The sequence below is a fragment of the Ochotona curzoniae genome, unplaced genomic scaffold, assembly GCF_017591425.1.
Source record: "Ochotona curzoniae isolate NIBS_2020 unplaced genomic scaffold, NIBS_Ocur_1.0 contig_1302, whole genome shotgun sequence".
Lineage (NCBI taxonomy): Eukaryota > Metazoa > Chordata > Mammalia > Lagomorpha > Ochotonidae > Ochotona > Ochotona curzoniae.
Window position 1 is genome coordinate 7,079,388 of NW_024465035.1, and position 20,728 is coordinate 7,100,115.

The following is a 20,728-nucleotide window of genomic DNA, read 5'->3' on the forward strand; positions in this document are numbered from 1 at the left end:
TCAAATCAAGCTCGGGACTAACGGGCCATCCCTCAGCTCAGAGTCCAGGGACATCCTGTGGCAGTAAATCATTCATTTCAGATGTCTTGGCATCCGAACAAAAGACCATACTCACTTGATTCCTCCCCCATGCCCCCGCCCCAACCTAATATTCTTAAAGACTTGCCTCTCTGTCTTTCTTCATGGTAACTGTGGAAAAACTTATTTTGGATGGAATGAAGCGGGCACAGGTGGTTCTATAACACACATGAGCTCCCAGCATGACATCTGCTTTGAATTTGTCAAAGGCTTTTATTTTTATAGCAGTACTCTTTGTTCTCTCTCTCTTTCTCTCTCTCTCTCTCTCTGTTTTGAGGGGTTGGCTTTTTCCTCCTATTTTAAGTCCCTGGAAGGGAAGGAAATGGGGGCTGAGGGCAGCAGAATCCATGTTTTATGAGATGACAATACATCATTGTGATTGTTGGTCTATGATTCCAACATGCTGAGATGTTATACGATGCCACTGTCCAACAGAACTTTGTGTGCTATGGCAATGTTCTGATGTGAAGTTGCCTTGTAGCTCTCCACTATGGCAGGCACTGGCCTCATGTGTCCAGACACATACACTGTAGCTAAAATACTGACTGAACTATTTAGTTCTAATTTTGATCAATATAAATTTATTTTTTAAAATATTTCTATTGGAAAGTCAGATAGATATAGAGAAGAGATAGAGAGGAAGATCTTTTGTCCATTGACTTACTCCCCAAGTGACCATAACAGCTACAGCTGGGCCAATCCAAAGCCAGGAGCCCAGAGCCTCTTGCAAATCTCCCACATGGTTGCAGGGACCCAAGGCTTTGGGTTGTTCTTTGCTGTTTTCCCAGGCCACAAGCAGGGAGCTGGATTGGCAACAGGGCCACCAGGGTTAGAACCGGTGCCCCCATGGGATTCCAGACCATGCCACTGTACTTGCAGGTACACAACCAGCAGTGGTAAAGCAAACCCTTGTAACATTGTGTCATTACAATCCTTCTTTTTTTTTTTTTATCATAACATCTCTCTCTGGTCATATCTTGTAAAAATCTTCCATTGTTAAAGATTCAGGAGATTTGATTGGTCCTTTATGATGACCACATGACCTCAGAGTCCAGTAGGTCCAATGATATTTGCAATTTTCTCCCTGCATACAGTAATATATTCTCAAGTTCTGGGGTCTGGTGAAAGGACACCTTTGGGGGGTATTATTCTGCCGCCTATACCAGGTAAACAAACAAAAATAACCAAGTTGCAAGTATGATGCATTCCACAAAAGACACAGTAGGGTGGTGTGAGAGGGTGGGACTAGAACATTGAGATAGTTTTGTTAGCAAAGACATTTAAACTAAGAAATAAGAAGGAGCCTTCTCTCATTCAATCAGTGGGACTTGCCTTGACGCTACATCTTTTAATAGATCTTTTCCTGCTCATAGCTGATAAAGTCCAGGAAGACAACACAACTTAGGCTGGGCCAATCAGAGTCTTTCCCCGAGATTTCTAAGCTTGGGTTCCAGAGAAAGCATTTACATTCTCCTCTGTGATAACGCTTGGAGATAAAATGAGTCATCGGTAGTATTTCTTTAATCTGGGGCAGAAGAAAGCAAAAGTCTTTTGTCTGAAGTAGAACCACTAATTGCATTATTTAGAATTATTTTGGTTGTGAGTATGAGAAACCTGAAAATCTGGGTTGGGCAAGTGATGAAGCAGTTAAGACACTGTTTGGGATGCCCACATATCAGAGTTCCTGCATTTGAATCTTGGATCTACTCCTGATTTCAGCATGTCTGTCATCGCACACTGTGGGAAGCAACAGGTATCAGCTTAAGGACATGGGTCCCTGCCACCCACGTGAGAGGCAGAGAAGGAGTCCTGGGCTCCTGGCTTTGGCCTGGCCCACCTACCCCCAGCTGTTGTATATAGAGAGTGAGCCAGCAGATGAAACATCTCTATTTTAATTAAAATGAAAATAAATAAACAGAAAATGTGAAAAAAGGAAGTCTGTGGCCCTGAGCAGTGGTCTATTCAAAGTCCTTGCCTTGCATGTACAGGGATCCCATAAGGGCACTGGTTCTAATCCTGGTGGCCCTACTTTCCACCCAGCTCTTTGCTTGTGGCCTGGAAATGCAGAAAAGGATGGCTCAAAGCCTTGGAACTCTGCACCCACATGAGAGATCTGAAAGAGTCTCCTGGCTCCTGGCTGCAGATCGGCACAGCACCAGCCGTTGTAGCCATTTGGGGAGTGAATCATTGGACAGAAGATCTTCCTTTCTATAGCCCCTCTTCTCTGCATATCTGCCTTACAAATGCAAATAAAATAATTCAATTTTAAAAAGTCTGAAAATCTACCTATGTTAAGCAAAAGAATTAAATTAATAGGAAGATTCAGGGAACATACACTAGAGGGGGTCAGTACCATCGCACACTGTGTCTACAGAGTGAAGAAGTGCTGGTTCACCCCTTCGCTAAGATAGTTTAAGTTTTTGGGTTTCTGACAGTTTAAATCAATCCAGTCTGCCGTGCCAGCATCCCACCCGGGTAACACTGAATCCTGGCTGCTCTACTTTCAAATCGACTCCCTGCTAATGGCTTTGAGAAAGCAGTGGATGATGCTTTGACTCCCTGCCATCCACAAGGGAGAGCCGGATGAAGCTCCTGGCTCTTGGTTTCAAGCAAGCCTATCATTATCAGGTTGCAGCCACTTGGAGAGTGAACTAATTGATGAATGGCGCTCACATGGGAGACTGACAGGACAGGCAGCAGTTTCACCTATGCACACCACGATGATATCTTCTCTTTATTTTGTTTTAAATTTAAAGATATATTAATTTTATTTGAAAATCAGATTTACAGGGAGAAGAAGAGACAGAAAGACCTTCCATCTGCTGGTTCATTTCTTAAGTGGCCACAATGACTGGGGTTGAATGAACCAAAGCCAGGAATCAGGAACCTCCTACAGGAAGCTCACGCAGGTGCAGCAGTCCAAGCTTTCCGACCACCCTCTGCTGCTTTCCTAGGCCAGAAGCAGGGATCTGGATAGGAAGTGGAACAGCCAGACCATGAACTGGTGCCTCTCTGGGATCCCAGCACTTGGATGTGGAGGATTAGCCAACTGAGCCAACATACTGGCCGTACTTTATTTTACTTAAAAAAAAAAAAAAGTTGAGAGCTTTATTCAGCTGTTGTTGAAGTATTACCTCCGTTATCTCAATGGCTAGTAAAATGCCTTTTATTTTTTGCTCATGTTACAAACGCTGTGGTAATCCAATCATTTCGTTTAAGCAAGGGACTAGGTTCTAACGCCAGAATCTAGAAATCTAAATCAGGTTTGCACTCCTGATTTCCTGGGATCTGCTTCAAAAAGGCCAATGTTTGTGTTTTTACCTTGTTTCTTCTCCCCGTTATTATGGCAGAGCAAAGTTATTCAGAGTTCATCCTTCACGGCAGTTCTGAAATTCTCTGTAAAATGGCATCAGGCCTTCTGCTCTGGGGTGCTGAACATTTCTTGGTTATGCTCTGGTCATGGTAATTGGCAGCTGTTTCTCAGCGGTTGTTCTCCTTGAATATTTACTCTCTGGATCATCCTTCACATCCCATTGTTTTTCTCAACCACATCTGCAGAGGTGCTCTCTCGTTCTGCCTCCTGCCAATAAAATGTTCGCAGTACAACTGTATTGAATATTTATAGACTCTTTTATAACGAACACTCAAGTCTCTTTTAATTCTATCTGTTGGCAATTTTGGAAACAAAATCATCTCAGATCATTTTTAAAAATTATTTTATTCATTCTACAAAATGATGCACCCTGTTTTCCTTTTGAGACCAGACTCCACGCGTAATTATGGACTCCTCAAGCTTGTCACGATTCTGCTGCATGTTGGGTCTTCAGTCACTTTGTCCTATTAAAGCACATTTGCAACCTTAATCCAATTAGAGCTTATGTATTTTATTTACACTGATGTTTAGAATTCTTAAATTAAAAATTCAGTTCCTGTGGTTGTTATATGCTCTTTTATGTTAATTGTATTTGTTAAATTCACGTCTCTTTTACTTAACCTTGAAAGAAGTTTGTCATTTCTATGAGTTTTACCAAAATATTAGTTGTTTGCGCTCTTTTCGGGTGTATCCGTACATTCTGTTTCATTGTGGTTTTTTGAGTGATTATTGTTGCAATCTCCTTTCTTCTTTGAAATGTTTCTGAAATCTTACTTCTTCAGTTGGGGGCTTACTACTTTCAATCTTTCTTTTGTATTAACATGCATGCCAGCCTACACGTTTTCCTCTTAGTTCCATTTTAGCTGTATCTCCTGCTTGAATATGCCATTTAAAAATAATGTCATTATTTCTAATTTTCAGTTTGTTTTCTCCTTGAACTCATGAACAATTTAGAAACATATCTAAGTGTGTTTGGAGATGTCTTGATCTCTTGTGAGTGTGTGATTCAGAGAAAATGTATGTTTCATCTAGATTCATTAGATTATGTTGAATCTTGACTTGTAGTGAAGTATAGAATCTTCTTTTTTTAAGATTTATTTTATGTTTATTAAAAAGTCAGATATACAGAGAGGAGAGACAGAGAGAAAAATCTTCATCTGCTGATTCACTCCCCAAGTGGCCGCGACGGCCAGAGCTGAGCCAAGCTGAAGTCAGGAGTCTGGAGACTCTTTCAGGTTTTCCACATGGTTGCAGGGTCCCAAGGCTTCGGGCCATCCTCTACTCTTTTCCCAGGCCACAAGCAGGGAGCTGGATGGGAAGCAGGGCCACTAGGATTAGAACCGGTGCCCACATGGGATCCCAGATCGTGCAAAGTGAGGACTTTAGCTGCTAGGCTACCATGCCGGGCCCTAGAATCTTTTTATGTAAATGTTTTGTGTGAGTTTATACAGAATAATCATCCACAAAAATGCTTGTACTAAATTGTTCATGTTTATTTACTGATAATTGCCACACTGGAAACAGCCCAGATATCTACCAAAGGAAAGTGGATAAGGAATTAGAACACTATTAAACAATACTCAACCATCATAAACAATGGCATTTAATTAAGGCACTAGTACAAATGAAGCTAAAAGCAGTATGCTAAGTGAAGACTTACATAAGAGGATAAATAAAATGCAAAAGTGTACAGTTTTATTTGCATGAAGTTCTAGAACCAGCAAAACCAAGCTGTGACAGAAAAGCATCATAACACGGTCCTCGCGGAATGGAAGTGGGACTAAGAATTGGCAGGAAAATGATGTGATAGATTATTCTAGAATGACGGTAGTATTCTACCTTGATAAAGCTTTCATTACAATTGTATAAGCTCATCTGACTGTGTTCTTAGAGGTGATGCTTTTTTTTTTTACTGTCATAAAAATGTCTTCTTATTTTTGCTTTTGAAGTTTCTTAGAACGAGGGAAACTATTTTGAGTCCACAGTTGGTTTATACCAGATAGTTTGAAAATATTTTTCTACAGTCTTTAGATTTCCATTATGGTTGTTCAGAAAATACTGGTTATTTTCATTATTAAGGCCGTGTAGTGTGTGGCTGCCTTTATTCTTGTTTTTATCTTTAGTGTTTTGTAATTTGAACATGGGTGCATCTTAATTTATTCTGTTGAGAGTCTTTGGGCTCACAAATAAGGTTGTTATCTTTCATCTGTTCTAGATGATTCTCAGCCCTTATTCTTTTGGAAGGATACTTCTTAAATATTTATTGAAATAACTTCAACACCCACTCCTGTGAGAACTCTGCCCAGCTGTTCAGAGTTTCTCTTACTCTATTCTGCTGAGTTGCTGCTGCGTTCTGGGCAGTATCTTCCAGACTGTCTTATTGTCCACTAATTTTTCTCAGCCAAGGCTCTTACATGGATTAACTGGTAATTCTGTTAGAAACTGAATTTTTAATTTTAATGACTATTTTACCTCTCAGAATTTCTATTTTGTCACTGTAAAAATACACCTTTTTTTGAGAGGCTCCTACTACTTTCTCCACATTTTTTTATTTTAAAAAAATATATATGTCTTGGGATGGACACCATGGTACAGCATGGTAATTCTCCACCTGTGATGCCAGCATCCCATATGGCACTGATTGTAGTCTGGGATGCTCCACTTTTGATCCTGCTCCCTCCAGATATGTGCTGAAAGCAGCAGAGAATGGTTCAAGTTCTTGGGCCCCTGCACCCACGTGGGACACATGGGTGAAACTCTTGGCTTCTGGCTTCAGGTTGGTTCTGCTCTGGTCATTGTGGCCACTTCTAGAGTGAACCAGCCAATGGAAGACTCACCTCTCTCTCTGTAACTCAAATAAGACATAAATAAATCTTTTAAAGTATCTTTAAATATATAAAATGGATTTATATTATACATATGGTAATTGCAATATCTATGGACTTTGTGTGTTCAATTGCAACTTTTTTTGTTTCTGCTAATGTTCCGTGGATGTACTTTGCCTTCTCATTATGTTGCAATTTTTGGTTATCAGTTAATATTTCTAAGAGCAAGAGAATTTTTTTGACCTTTGGATTTAAAGTGCTTTCCATGGAATCTCTGTGTTGGTCTGGGACAACTTTGAAATAAGTTTCCAGTTAGAAATTTTCAGAAATATTCTTAAATGTGCAATAAGGGAAGTCTTGCAGATGGAAATTCCTAGTGGAAAGGTGTTTTGTTTTTTTTTTTTTCTGTCTAACATCAAGTGTAAAGTCAAGACAGACAATTTTGCTAGTTTTGTGTTCTACCTTCTGTTACGTGACTCATTTTTCTAGCTTGAGTGACTCTCAAGTTTTATCTCTTGCCTGTCATGTGGATGGCCCAAGAAGACCACCGGGCCACCAGGCAGTTGGCAAACCCTTCAAGGGCAAGTACTTCCACCTATTGCTTTAGGAGCCTCTATGAATATGCATAGTTTCTCGATTATGGGTATCACAAACTAGACTTTGATGTAGAAAATATGATGATGAGTGGAACTTCTAACAGAGATGGATCATTTGAATATCAAATAATTCCTTTCCTTCTAGACTTGGGGGAAGATTTTCCTTGTATTTTGTCATCAATGGGAAAACTTCTCTGATTGGTTTTCTTCCCTATATTACAATCTGTCTCTTTCTCTTCCTCTCTCTCAACTCCCCCCACCCACACACACAGAGCAAGTTTTTTCATCATGTGTTTTTACTTCCACTACTCTCAATCTCATTTGCAACACCAAAGGTTGCCTGGAGAAAGCAGTGACCCCTACATACTTACTTTTAGAAAGCACACATGCATCTCTCTCACTCTCTTTCTCTCTCTCTCTTTCTCTCTCTCTCTTTCTCTCTCTCTCTCTCTCTCTCTCACACACACACACACACACATGCTGTCACCAACCCACCCCCTCAGCCACTAAAAATAAGCACAAATCCAATTAAAAACCATGTGCTTGCGCTGCAAACACAGCTTCATGATAAATCTCTTGGCCTTCCCATTCAACCAGATTGCCATCTTTAAATATCCCAAGTCTTGCTTTAGAAAAAAATGTTGGAACCTTTGCAGATTTTTCTGTTTCTGCCTTAATGTTCTCCAAACTCTCGGTTGTTGGATTGCCCTCCACTATTGATTTTGGATTGGTTATTTTTTGCTTCTATAGAAATCCTAAATCACTATTCTCCTATATCCACAAACATGAGGATTTTCTTTCAGATTTTCAGTGCTTTTCGTGCCGTTTTTTCCACCTCCAGCTCTGCTGTCATCCCACAGATCTCACCTACTTCTCAAGTGAGATTTCTTTGGATCGTGTCAAAACTGAGTTTCCTTCGTTCCCTACAAAACACTTTGATTTTGCCTCTTTCCTCAACGTCTAAGGATTGCCCGCAAAAGCTGCACCATTCAGAATGACATAGTGAAAAAGGGATTTTAGCCACAACACTCAAGTGAGAGAAGTGCTAAAGCAGTTGTTTTCCTTCCATGTATATTGTACCAGATAAAAGCAAGCACACTTTTGTCTCAGCTCCCTTTAGTTAATGTCTTGCTGCTTCAGCTCTGATGAGGCATTGAGACTTAGCGGAGGGCCTCCTGTTCCGGCGTTTGGAGAGGCAGGTGCTGATGCGCTGGGGCTCCAAGACTCTTCTTCATGATGTGGCCGCTGCTGTTTTCTATACATCTGTAGTATTTTTTAAAGAGAAATCACAATAAGTGTTCTTTAAAATTTAAAAAAGGCAGTTGTATACAAAGTGGGAAGGGCAAAGAATCCTGTCCTGTCTTGACACTAAAATTCCTGATAAAATCTGATATGACAAACTAGCCCTCTCTTTCCATCCTCCACCCACTCTTCCATCCATCCATCCTTTTAATGTATTTTAGCTCATTCGCTCCTTATAACACATATAAGGGCATTTCAAAACTCAGCAGAAAACAACATTAAAAGATATGTCTATTCTCATAAAAAAAATCTGAAACTGTATTTAAAAGGTTTTTTAAAATTTTCATGGGAAATAGGTATGTCGGAAAAAACTACATGGATTTACATTTTTTTCCACCCAAAATAAATTTATCTTCTTATAAGTTTGTAGGAAATATCTATTTATTTGTTTGAAAAGAAAGAAAACAGGGAAAGGAATCTCCAACCCTCTGTTTCACTCCCCAACTGACCAAAACAACTCAAGCTGGACTAGGCAGAGGCCAGGAGCCAGGAAGTTCTTCTGGGCCTTCCATGTACATGGCAAGAATTTAAGCAGTTGAGCCATCATGTTTTCCAGAAGCATTAGCAGAGAGCTGGATAGAAAACAAAGCCGCAAGCAGGGAGCTCAACCCAGCTCTGCAAGATGGGCGGCCACGCTCCCAGCTGTGGCTGAACCTGCTGAACTACAAAGCCCATCCACGGACTTCTCCTTCAACTCTACTTTTCTATGAATTTTTCCAAGTGTTCCCCTTTATCAAATGGTGCTATTGCTATTCTAATATTCCAGTACACAAAATGAGGCACTATATATATATAAGTTTCCCCCCCAAATCTCAATCTACCAAGGGGGGAGAGATGACATTTTACTAAGGTACGTTGTCTCTAGCTATCCCTAACTACCTTTTGAAACTATTTCAGAAATCTATCGGAACATTTTGTTTTTACGTGCATGAAGATGTGACTTTAAATTTGTAGTATGTTATGCCTTATATAAAAAAAGATATTTTTGGGGCCCGACACAGTGGCCTAGCAGCAAAAGTCCTTGCCTTGAATGCACCAGGATCCCATATGGGCGCCGGTTCTATTCCCGTCAGTTTTTCCCTTCCAGCTCCCTGCTTGTGGCCTGGGGAAGCAGTTGCAGACATCCCAAAACCTTGGGACCCTGTACCCGCGTGGGATTCCTGGAGGAGGCTCCTGGCTCCTGGCTTCGGATCTGTGCAGCTCTGGCCGTTGTGTTTACTTGGGGAGTGAATCATCGAATGGAAGATCTTCCTCTCTGTCTCTCCTCCTCTCTGTAATATCTGACTTTGCAATAAAAATAAATAAATCTTTTTTAAAAAGATGTCTTTTTAAAAAATGCATTAGCCATTAAATTGTATTTGAATTAATATTGATATTGTCACACGGTTTTTGTCTCACCAATTATCCATTTCCATAACCTTTAACTTTGTAATAAAATTTGGCTGTAGTGGAATCTACTAACATTGCAATGGCTTTTCTTTTATTCCCAGCCTGAATCATTTAATTGTTATTAGAGCTTTTGATTCATGCACAATTATTTTAGGGAGTTTTCCCTGCAGATGATTTCTTCTTAATTTCTTGCTTCTTTTTGCTTTGTCTTTTAAATTGGATAGATTTTATTTTTATCCCATTTTTCTCTCTTTTTTTTTTTGCATTTGGAAGCTTTACTTTCTTGAATATTCTTTAGTAGTACTTACAATGTAAATGTGTTCATTTTAAAAATCAGACACTAGCATTAACCAGTATCAATATGGTTTCTTTTCTTTGTTTATTTCTCTTGTTGTGCAGGTGGCACGGATGACCCATTCAAACTTCAGCTCAGATACGAAAATGAGTATTGCTACAGACTCACCAACGTGAAATGGAAAGGGTTGTTACCCACAGTGTAAGTTTTATTGAGAAGAGCAGCATGGTTGGTCCTGGCACAGCTTCTGAGAGCAGGGAAAGGAGCGAGGTTCAGCTTCTATTGGGACTGAAGCACGCACCACGGGTGAGCTCAAGGAGGGGGTCTCAAGCATGGGCAGAGACTTGTCTGAACGACATATAAGATGGCTTAGATGGTCCCCTGGTTAAGCAGTTCCAGAAAAAGGATACCGTGGCACTGACAGTAGTGTTGTATCAAAAATGGAATCACTCCACCACAATTCCTTCAATGTTGACATCATTCGGGATTTTGGTCCCAGATTGATTACGTTTTCGACATAAATCAAAACACCTTTGAATTTCAGCAGAGATGTGGGTGGTATCTTCGTTCTCCACCATCTTTTGTGTTTAAAATTTTATTCTTCGTTGGGCTCATTTTAAATTTTGTTAGAAGGCTTTTCTGAGGTGGTCTGCAGTTAAAATGATTTGTGTCTTGTTACCAAATTGTAATTTTGCCAGATATAGCACTGAGGTACAAAACCACCTTCTCCCAGGACCTCACTCCCACATTCTCCCGGAGGGTTTGATTTTGACAATCAGAGTCCAATCTAGATTTTGCTTTCCTTTTTATCCCCTAGACCTACTCTAGAAGCTTCACTTAAAAAAAAAAACTAATAATTATATTTCAGCACATGTGTACTCTGTGAAATAAACAAGTCGGGCTAACTGGCATCTCATTATCCCCAAGACTTGCCATTTATCCATAGTGTGAACAAACCCACTCCTAGCAGTTTTGAAATGGATATTGTGAATGACCATAATCAGCTTGCTTTGCAACAGAACACCAGACTTTATCCTTCCTTCCTACCTGAAATTGTGGGCCCTTCGAGCAAGAACTCCTCTTCTCGCTCCCCGGCTCCAGCGAGCACTTCTACGCTCTTTGTCTCTAGAGTTCAATTCCTTCAGATTTTACAGATAAGGGAGATCATATTGTATCTGGAAGCTCCATTCTTGGGTTCTTACATTTCACTCTGTTTTCAGATAGTTAAGATATTTAATGTAATTTACCCGGTTTGGCATTCAGCAAGACCTTTCAGCTTGGGTCCGAATTCTTTCTTTTACTCTAAATGTACTGCCTGCTAATGATGTTCTTCATTTATAAAGGCTCTGTTCTTCAGTGCATAGACTAAAATATGATGGAATTCAGTATTTTAATTTAGAGAGCAGTGGTTTTAATGTCTTGAATTTCTCTAAGGGTATGTAACTTTATTTTACAGTTCCCTTTTTGGGGTCAGCATTGTGGTATAGTATGAGACGTTACTTGAAATGCCAGCTTCCCATACATGTGCTGGTTCGAATTCTGGTGGTTACACTTTTGATGCAGCTCCGTGTTAATGGCCTTGGAAAACCAGTAGAGGATCCTTAAGCATTTGGTCCCTGTCTTGCATGTGGGAAAGCTTAAAGAAGCTCCTGGATCCTGAATTCAGCCTGGCTCAGCTCCAGTTATTGCAGTCATTTGGGGAGTGAATGAAGTGGATAAAAGATTTCTCTGTCTTTTTTTCTCTGTGTGCTTTGCCTTCTCTTTGTGCAAATCCAGGTTGCAAATGCAAAAAATCTTGTTAAAGAAATGAAATCCCCGGCCCAGTGCAGTAGCCTACTGGCTAAAGTCCTCACCCATCCCATATGGACGCCAGTTCATGTTCTAGCTGCTCCATTTCCCTCCCAGCTCCCTGCTTGTGGCCTGGGAAAGCCGTGGAGGACAGCCCATAGCCTTGGGACGCTGCACCTGTGTGGGAGACCCAGAAGAAGTTCCAAATTCCTGGCTTCAGATCAGCTCAACTCCGGCTGTTGTGGCTACTTGGGGAGTAAACCAGCAGATGGAAGAACTGTTTCTCCTCTCTGCAAACATGACTTTCCAATCAAAATAAACAAATCTTTTTTAAAAAATAAATGAAATGCTCTCTCTAAACTTTTGGCTATTCTATTCACTTCTTTCCTTAAGAATTGTTTCTTCTCATTCATATTTTCTATGATGTAGAATTTCATTAACTGTCTGCAAATCTTTAAATTTTTTTGTTGTTTAAAAACATCAGTTTGGATCTATGAGGATATCAGCTTTGATATAGAAGAGCACTTTTTTTCTTTAAAAAAAGGTTTATTTATTCTTTTGTTTGTTTGTTTATCTGAAAGGCAGATTTTACAGAGAGAAAATTTTTCCATCTTCTTGCTTACTCCCCAAATGGCTGTACCAGCCAGAGCCGGGCCCATTCAGGAGCCTCTTCCAGGCCTTCCAGTGGGTACAGGGACACAAGGCTTTGGGCCTTCCTCTACTGCCTTCCCAGGCCATAAGCATACAGCTGGATGGGAAGTGGAGCACCCCAGACCACATCCAATGACCGTAACAGATGCCGACACTGCAAGTAGAGGGTTAGCGTGCTGAGCCACCACCTCAGCCCTACAAGTATTTTCTACAGTTTTGGGGTATGGACTGGATGCACTTAAGATGAAACGTATGTGTGAAGTATATCATGCATCAAACCTGCTCCATTTTTTCCTGTTTTTTCAACCATTGGAAGCGTTGTCTCGGCCCTTTGATCTGAGCACTCTTCTCGGCTGATTTACAGCTTAGTGCCAGTCACACTGCTTACCCAATGGGAAGTTAAGGAAGGAAGTTAAATTTCCAAGCTGCCTCACATACATTTTCTCAGTATCTCCTGGCCATGCCTGCCTCATACATTCAGACTAAATTCTGCAGATTTGCAAATATATATTTCGTCTTATTGCTAGGGCCAGGGTGCAGATTCATCTTGAGCAATTTCCATTGCCTTTTGTGCCTTAGTTTTCTAAATAAGATTTCATTTGAAAACAAGTAAAAGAGCCTTTAAATTTAGCCTCTAAAAATGTCAACAAGCACGACCTCTATCCCTTAATCATCTGACTCCATGAGCAGTTTGTTGATAATGTATATTATGCTTTGCACATTGCTACATTCTCATGAATGATGGTACTAATGCATGTCAAGTCAACCGTTTGTGCGAAGCAGTTATTAAGAAAAAACCTTCAATTAATACCAGAAGGGATTTAAGTAGATCTGACGATAATGACTTGCATTTACAAGAAGAATTTCTTCCCATAATGAAAACTGTCATTGGTTTCTTATAAACCTTGATGTAGTGTTGCCAAACCTGTGAACTTGGATGTAGTTTAGGTACACGCACAGTGCACACAGAAGGAATCTGAGTGCCGTTTTTCAATCTTACGAGAGATTTTCTGTTACGTTGCACAAGTTGAGATCAGGCTTATGAGATCATGACAGACAATGACCACCGATCTGGCTAAGGCATAGCCCTTCCCTGCCACATGAAGAGCCACGGTCTGTTCAGTTTGCAGTATTCCACAGTGCACTAGAAGCAACATTGGACAAGGAGGCGATTTTCTATTATTTGACTGGGGTGGGTGGAATAATTTTAATTGCTAAGAAATTGCATTTTCATTGTAAAGCAATTCAAGTTATAGCAGATTCATAATGCAGCTATTGTAAAAATGACATTTCAGTGACATTTCTCTGAGAAGAACATGGTGATTTTGCAAATGACATGGTGAGGGCATAACAGTTACGCGAATAACACATTTTCACAATACGTGTGCTGGGAGCATAAATAATGATGATGGCAATAATATTAATAATAATGGCATTCCATGAGCAAAACCTTTAATCTCTGCGATCCCCAAGTTCTTTAACTCGTATCTATCCACTTACTATCTACTCAACTAGATTTGATCTTGACTCCTTTTTGATGAAAGAGAACAGAAGAACCAAGTGGTTGCCCAACTCTCAGCAGATAAATGGCAAATAGAGAATTAGAATCTATTTTCTTTTTAAAAGTCTTTTGGGATGACTCACTAGGATGAGTAGCACACACGTACTGGAAATGATATTGTTCTGATTTTACTGTGAATGTATTTCTATCAGTTTTTAGGTAGATTGTAGGTGAGCAATTAGTGTCTTTTCTCTTCATGTTCATAAAAGAAAATGTAGCATTGTATTATTTCTGGATGAACTGACTTGTTCATTTCAAATATGTTTATAGAATACTCTAATAAGTTAAATAGGTAAGCTGTTTTTGTTAGCCCGAGGACGTATTATTCCCAAAGTGGATATGTCATCACCATTTTATTTTTACAATGTCATTATCATGTCATTAATACAGAAATTTTCCATTTTTTTTCCTCTACATATATTTTGAGAAAAAATAGCTTCTTAGAAACTCTGTGTCAGTGAGTGGAACTAGTTTTTGGAGTGATGGCTGTTAGTTAGCATAACACATGTGGTCAGCCTTCTGCGTGAGGGTCACTGGTAAAACTTACTAAAGACCATACAAAGCAGAGAAAAAAAACTGCATTGATTTACATACCCTTTGACCAAATGCCTTAGCTGTTTATATTGCTTGTTTTATTTCATTGTGTGTGAATGCAATGTCTTACTCAAATAAGAGTTTGGGCTTAGAGCCTAATTACATGTTATTGATACTTTGTGTTTAAGCTGGTGTATTGGGCCTGGTGGAAAACATGTGGAAAGAGAAGGGCAGGGACAAGGTCAACACACAGAAGTCCCTGGTGGGATCCACTTGAAAGATACATGCTCACAATCAGGCATTTATTTTTGTTGGCATTAAATCTTAGTTATTGGAATCATGCATTATTACTTATCATTATTTCTTTGGCCTTTGGGTAGGGTGAGTACAGTTAGGAAAAATCCTATAAAAATGTTTTTAAGAATATTTCTTTGCTTTTCAAACAAACCACTTACTCTTTCATAAATCCAAATTCCTTTACTGGGCAAAGAGCCTATGATTGCTAGATAATTCCATTACTGATTTGTTACCACGCTGATTACCAGGGAGCTACTGAATTTTATGTTTCGTACGCTCTGATTTACATCTTGTTCAGATCGCTTGGTTCCATGATGTCAAGCTTTCAATCAGAATTCTACAGCCCAACTTCTTCATTTCCATAACGTGCGGGCAGTAGCTCCTACATTCTGCCAACACAGGGCACCCCTGCTTCTTGTCAGTGTTCGCTCAGATGACTAAACGGCAAAGAGCATCAGTGCATGTTAAAGCTATGATGCAAATTTTCCACAAAACATTGACATTGTAACATCTGCACAGGAGCCTCACCATGTCAGTAACAATAAGTAACAATACCATTTCTCTCTCTTTGCTTCAGCTTGGAAAGGCTCTCTTTACAGAGGCCATATGAGAAGGATTTTACTGTGCTTTGTTTATTTTCTTGTGAAAGGCTGTTTATAAAATAATACAAATATAAGAAAACATGTTTCAAGGGACAAATTAAAGTCCTTGTTAGAGAAGACTCAGGCTGGAACTGGAGTTGGCAGGGGCTGAAAATAAGAAAAATTATAAAATTAACAATATGTTAAGACCCTGGTCATCCTTAGCCTCTCAGTATAACTAGTAAAATAAATTATGATAGGGCCTGGCACAAAGATTCAATTGACTAATCCTCTACCTCTAAGCACTGGAATCTCATATCGATGCTGGTTCGTGTCCCGTCTGCTCTGCTTCCCATCCAGCCTCCTGCATGTAATCCGGGAAAGCAGCAGAGGATAGCCAAAAATCTTGACACGTACATTTGCATGGAAGACCTGGAGGAAGTTCTTGGCTTCTGATCAGCCCAGCTCCAGCTGTGGTGGTCACTTGTGGAGTGAACTAGCAGATGGAAGATCTTTCTGTCCGTCTCTCCTTCTCTCCGTCAGTCTGCCTTTTCAATAAAAATTAATATATTTTTTAAAATTTGTGATAAAGGATAGCTAAAAAGAATAAAAGGGCCTGATCTCACTGAAAATTTCTACTTGTCAACCAGATATAGAAAAACAAATAAATTAGTAAAGCAAATCCTGTGAGCATAGGACAAGTGAAGGAGTTATGCCAACAGTGAAGAGCTCAGGAGTTGTCAAATGACTGGCTTGCTTGACACAGCTGACACCTTTCCCTTGTGCTGTAGCATCTGCAGATGTCATCTTGGGTGTTGCCATGAGAGATGGCTGGCACCGATTCTCCTTGCTATGAACCCACTGTCTCCCCACCTAGGGTTATTTTGGCAAAGACCCAGCTATTCGGTCGTGCTTTCTGTGGGAATGGCTGTTCAATGACAGACATTCTACACCTGGTGCCTTAGAATTCGGTAATGGCAGCTCACCCGCTGTGGAAAAGAGTGAAAAAAAGGGCAGAGTGGGTGGCTCTTGGGTGTAACATACAGCACCTCCAATTCTTAGCTGATACGCAGTGTCACAGTAATGAAATCTCGTCTTTCCCCTCATTTTACAGAAACCTTGACCAGAGAGGGGAAGTGATTTACTCAAGATCAAGGTTATGTGGCTAGATCCAGGTAGTTAACTAGATGGGAGCTACTTTACCTTGTTGAGATAGAATTGACATGTTGGACAGAATTTGGTGACTGCATAGTTAATAGATGGAAAAACCACAGCTTTTTGTTGGCATTTATGTGCCAATCCCTTTGCTGTTTATTAGCCAGAGTGTGTGCATGTATGCATGGGGGAGGAAGAGGTTGTGCCAGAAATTTTGGTTAGGCCACCTATGGAAAAACAGAAAAACACTATCATGGTAACAGATTTCACAGTATGAAGCAACATTGTGGACAATAGCACCATTTCCTATCTCAGGTTTTTCATCAGGAGAACTAATTTTGGTGCCAGATAAAGAATTCCGGCCTTAGCAATATGTTGGCTGTGATCCCAGATCCCAGGATGCTGATCCAGGCCTTGAAACGATTCAGGGTTCAAAGACCACTGGACCAAGAGCAGAAGCTCTGAGCTCCCAGGCTGTGTGCACGACGCGGAGAAATCCGTGTCCCACCAACTGACCTGCATGTCATCCCTTTAAGCCTAGGTCCCTGCCTGGGTCTATAGAATACTCACAACTTCCCATTGCACAAATCCCCTCCCCTGACTTTTCTGGCTTCCTTCATTCTATCAGGAACAGCAGCTGCTGCCAGGCAGCCCACAGCACCATTCTGAGATGCCCCAGGGAGCAGCTGGAACTCTCCCAAAGGCTGATTTTATCCCATTGAGTTTCATCCCAAATATTTCCCACTTTGTGGAAAATATATAACAGGCATTAAGGAATTGCCACTCAGAGCAGTAAGTTTCCAGATTGACCAGATATAGCCGCCTGCACTGTTTACTCTCAGTCTAGTCCGTCTATCTGTGCTGCTCGTCTATCAGGTTTTTCTGACACTCCAATCGAGGCCACGGATTACATACACTCACTGAAAAATGTGGCTTTCTTGTATAGGAAGAGGAAATGTCCTCACTTTTCTTCAAATTCTAAATTATTTTCCTCCTCCCTCTAACTCTCTCTCAGTCCTTCCCTTCCTACCGTTTAAGGCTCAGAGTCCTGGAGCTTGTGTTTTAAATAAAGGTACTATGCCTTTAAAGTCAGTGAAAGCAAATAGGTTTTAATAACCCAACCAGATCTGGGTCCATCCTAACATTCAGGCTGCATTATATCTCACTTCCTAATCATTGCTTCCTTTCCAAGTGTGAGCTGAGAGGATGGGCAAGTGGGATATTTCAGACAAATGCCAGTAAAACAAGTTTGCCTTACAGCTGGTGAGCCCCAAATCCACTTCCACAGTGCCTTATGGCTATATTCAATCAGAGGATCCCACAAACTAGAAATAATCGCCTCTGATATTCATACCTCTTCTCCTTCATTGTTGCTGGTCGCTATGGTGCTGCATTCGACTGTGAAGAATTCACCGCCATTATTACACTCAGTGTCTCTCTCTCTGAAATGTGATCTAATTGCAGAATCCACACCTGTTCCATAGTTCAATAGAATTCAGCTTTAATGGAGGCAGACGTTCAAATAACGCATGCACACACACAGAGACACAAACACACACATGCACAATTGTGCATACACACATAGACTTTAGTTGGGGGCCAAAAAATAAATTAATTAATGAAGAGAGTGAGTCAATCAGAAAATAATATGATGGGGAGGAGGAGGGGGAAAAAGGCTGTGTTTTGTGGTCACTGGAAGATTGCTGATGGGTGCATAAATAAGGCATGCTGGAACATCTGTTCTTTGTTGTGCATTCAGCTTTTTAATGTGTTCAAAGAGCAGCTCTGACGCATCGCTGACTACCACTCCCCATCCGAGCAACATTTTACCAGAAAATAATAAACCTTCCTGGTGGGGTGCAGGGAGCCAAGGCATTCGGGCAATGCCATTAATTTGGAAATATCTCTTTTTCTGGGATTTTAAAACCTCTCTCTCTTTGAACATTGCACAAATTTGGGACCCAGCCTAGCATCCCTATCAGCCTAAACATTAACTCAGTCTGAATATCTATTCAACCTTTAAAAAAAATTTTTTTTTAAGTCAGCAAAGAAAGAGAGGCAGTCAAGTCAAACTTTGTGCATATGCCTCCTCGAAACTGCTGCTCTTCATTTTATTAATGTTATTTCAAATCTATCGGGATTATTTTTTTAACATGTTCCAGTATTTATTTGGACTGATAAAATTTGGAGGCAGCTGAGGCCCCTGACAGTTGAACAATATTGGCTTGTGGTTTTGATACAGTGTGGTAGGCAGCAAAAGATTAAAAACAGAGCATCCTAAACGCAGGAAAACCAGCTTGAATTCTAAAATAAAATTTTAGCAGCATGGCTTGCTCTTGCCATAGGCTATGAGGCTACTATGAATTTCAGATGCATTTCCTGGGCTGTCAATGAGGTGGAAAGATGAGGCTGGCATTACGAAGATTTGTGGCGGCTCCATTCAGGGTAATTACGATCGAAGGTACAGAGACATTAACCGCCACCCAAGAAGAGCAGCTTGTGTACATACAGTACAGAAATAGCTCACTAGACAGCCATAGGACCAGGATGGGAAGTTCTTTATGTCACTTGATTTGGCTTTTACATCTACCTCACTTTTTTTTTTTTCTAGGTCACAGCTCAAAACACTGTAATACCAATCAGTGGCTGGAGGTTGTTTCCATAATGAGCTTGACTAAGTCTTGGGAAAGGAAGACAGGATCTTTTGGGTACAGGGCTGTTGTGTAAATTCCCTCATCCCACCTTCTCTCTTGACATCTTGGTGTTTACACTCCGGTCTTCTTGTTCTTGACTCAGCGGGCCTTTTTCCACAGGACAGTTACCACTGAATTAATGCTGGGATGTGTAGGTCACCAACAGGCTCTGCCTTGGGAGAGCATTGTGGATAGTGGGTTACCCAGAGCTTGAGTCCGTGGTACCGGAGGACAGATGTTTCTGGTTAGCTGAGTGACTGTTTTTTTTTTTTAAAATGATGTTTTTGTTAGCTTTGCGTGCTCTTCTTTTTGGTTAATTGAGTTTACAATGTTCAATAACAAGGTGACATTATTGGTTTTATCACAGAGTGAACACAAGGATGTCATATATCTGTTGCTTAAAATTTTTATGAAATAACAACTTTCTAAATGAGCAAATGAAGTGCCCATTGTCAACATCACTTGGGCTTCATCCTGTGCTTGTGGTACCATAAGAATGAAAGTGAGTTCATTTATGGATAACTGTAGAAAACATGAGGGCATTTAATTATCTTAAAATTAGAAGCTGTAGTTGGAGTGTGGTGAGGACATATCATATATAACTTATTGTACAAAACAATTGCTTGGTTAAAAATTTTGATAGCATATCCTTATTGATTAAATAGTTTCTCTTGTACAACTTAATACACTCACAAACTAGATAAACCTGCCATGAGGAATGATTTTTTGACACTATTATTTTAGGTGAAGGCATGCCCACTAATTTACTCACTGCTGTAGCTTTTAGTTGCAGAGTATCATACAGAAAAAAAAATACTATGAGATTTATGTTATATTTGTACAAAATCCCAACTTTTGCTTAGTATTGGCAATGCAAGTATAAAGCAAGAAAACATGGCATTTTCAATAATGGTATTAACACATTTACATAACTCCCTTTGTCCTTGTTTTGGTTAAAATTTCAAAGAAAAAAAATTGTCATGATAAGGCTGTATGGTTTTGATATTGAACGTGGATGGGAAAATCGGTCAGGTAGCTCTCTACTGCCTTCACATAGAAGCCTCTGCTGTCCAGCCTCTGCTGTGACGCCCAGCCCAGGTTACCCTGTAGGGTTTGGGGATGCAACCCCCAATAGCTCTCAGGCATGCAGCCCTCTGCAGGATTGGCTCTATGTGGAAAGAATGACACTGACCAAGGTGTTGGCACCTTCTCACGGGCAGCCTGACGCCAAAGGCTGATCAAGGTGGGCAGTGACAGCTTCGCTCAGTCCTTCCGCTTCAGGAGAGTTGAAAGAGCCATCCCAGTCCCAGAATGTTAACGTTGATCCTGACCCGTGTTGGGATTCTTCTGCTCTGTCCTGCTTCCTTTCCTCCACTCCATGAGATATTGCACTCAAACTCTCTCTCTTTTAAAAAACTTTTGCTTATTAGCCTCTATTTTGGAATCTTCCTGGAAAGTGACCCTGCCTGCAACTATTACATCCTTTACCTGCAAGTCACTGCTGATTGTCACCTTTGGTTGAAGACAGGAACCTTCATTATATTTGGTCTATTAACAATAGGTTGCTACTTGTATGAACTTGTTCTCTTCATTTGAGATTAGGATGCCAT